Genomic DNA, 2,184 nt, shown 5'->3' with positions numbered 1-2,184 from the left:
CTCAAGAGCCACCTAGATTTGGGAGGAAAGACTAAGGGAGTTTATTACACCCACACCCCTCAGGAGAGAGTCCTATAGCTACGCTATCCCAGTGAACCAGCTAAAGCGTATGACTGCAACAAGAGGAATCCAACTTAATACTGAAATCATAAAACGTGGTATCTGACAGCAAACGGGCTCAAAGAGCTCATCGTGGAGGTGGAAGCACAGAGCTCTTGCTCGGGTGGCTGGAGTCACACCGCTGCTCTGGGCTCCACCGCACTCACACTCAGGCAGACACTTACGGTGGCGGCGGCTCCTTGGTGGTGCCACTCACTGCAGTGCCATCGTCATAGGGGGCAACAGCACCATGGTATCATTGCCAGTAACGTAAACCAGGACGTCGGAGGAGTTCCTGCCATTGATGTATGGGTAGCAGTTCCAAACACAGCTAATCAAGTGGCCCTTGAATGTCAAGATAATGCTGATAAACAGAAGGATAATAAGGACCAAGCAAGTAGGGTTCACTGACATGATATCATCTCTGTGGGGAAAGTCAGGAGGCAGCTGCCGTACATACTCCTGGATGGAGTTTGGATAAACAAGCTCAGTGATAGTGTGTTCAGGGCAAAATCGAAGATCTGGTAACAGAAGAACGGGATGATCCAGGCAGCGTGTTGCTTGTATGCACGATAGGTAGCCATTGCACATATCAGGATGATGAGAAGGGAAATCGCAATGGCAATCAATGCACATGTTGGCATCATCCATGAACTCAGAGTCCCCTCTGAGCTCAGAACTTGAAAAAGGATACTGGTTTGGATCAGCCAGAGTGCTCAGTAAGATCAACAGGAACACAGCATTGATGATCAGGTACCACACGCGGAGCAGGCAGCAGCTGTTGGAGTAGAACCGCTTCCAGGGCTCGACCATCTTCATCGCTCTGACAGCCGGCGGTAGGCGGCGCTAGATCTCACCCAAGTTGGAGAGAACCAAGGGTGGGTGTTGTTCCCCCCATACCACCACAGGCTGGGGAGAAGAGAGCTAGCCTGCCGCTTCCAGCCGCTCCAAGCCGCGGGCACTTGAGCTCGCTCACCCCCAAGCAGTGCCACATTACATTTTTTTAAATATCTGATAAATTACCACTTTAGAGAGAATTCCATCATTTTTAATAATCCTCTGTGAAAGTTGAAGTTGACCTAGAACATACATTTAGTAATTATATTCATGATATCATGTAACAAAGTTGACATTTTTTTTTAATGTAAAACTTTAGTTCTTCATAGGCTACAGTTAAATATAACATTTTTTTTCTTTCTTGTCACTTTTTGGTTGTGGCTGGGTGGGGCTTGTATCAACTTAGATAAGCCCTGCCTTACTCCCAGCACTGCCCAGGTGTCTGGTCTGGTACAAGTGGAAGCAATGGCCAAGACGACTGCTGGGGGGGCCAAGGATTCTGACTACTGGAAGGGGAAAGGGGGGTTCTTCAGGACTGCCAGGAGGCCTCTGAAGAAGGCGGCCCACTGGGAGGCTGCTGAAAAAGGAGTGGGCATGCTGGGGGCCACTGGGAGAGGAGTGGAGACATGGCACCTGCATGGGCAGAGGGGCCATTGTTTGTCTGCCACCTGACTCTGACTCAAATCACTTTGGAGCACTTGCAAAGCTGGCTTGTAGTTTTGCTGCTTAAAGGGAGTGAGGGGAAATTTCCTTCCTGAACTTTTCATTTCCTAGCTAGATAAGCTATGTGGGTTCACATGGATGCCCAGAAATCCAGAAATGACCTGGACTACTTCTTCCCAAAAGGGTCCTGCCTCCCTCTGGGAGAGCTAATTCCCTTAAATTTCAGAAGAGCTCTTATTCCATGGATCTGAGATAGATAGATAGATAGATAGATAGATAGATAGATAGAGATAGATAGAGATATAGATATACATATATATACATATACATATAGATACACACACACACACACACGTGTGTGTGTGTGTGTGTGTGTGTGTGTGTGTATTATTGGGAGGCAATGTTACCCATGACAGAGAAAGATTAGAAATGCCAACACCAGAGAGCAACATTACTGAGGGCTGATTATCACATGGAGGGCTCCCCAAAGCTCTGGGCATGAACTTATCGACAAGGTTAAGAGGCCAGCGACCTGCCCTGCAGGATTTTAAGAGGTTGATGTGTTACCAGGTTGTGTGTGTGTGT

The 2,184-nt window shown here is 47.8% G+C and overlaps 1 pseudogene; it reads right to left on the bottom strand.

Moving 5' to 3' along the window:
- Window positions 1-268: 268 nt before the first annotated feature.
- On the bottom strand, window positions 269-918 carry LOC123457084 (annotated as a pseudogene).
- Between the last annotated feature and the right edge of the window lie 1,266 nt (window positions 919-2,184).

This window comes from Jaculus jaculus, chromosome Y (genome assembly GCF_020740685.1).
Source record: "Jaculus jaculus isolate mJacJac1 chromosome Y, mJacJac1.mat.Y.cur, whole genome shotgun sequence".
Classification (NCBI taxonomy): Eukaryota; Metazoa; Chordata; class Mammalia; order Rodentia; family Dipodidae; genus Jaculus; species Jaculus jaculus.
The sequence above is the reverse complement of the archived record's forward strand: the minus strand, read 5'-3'. Positions and strand labels throughout refer to the sequence as shown.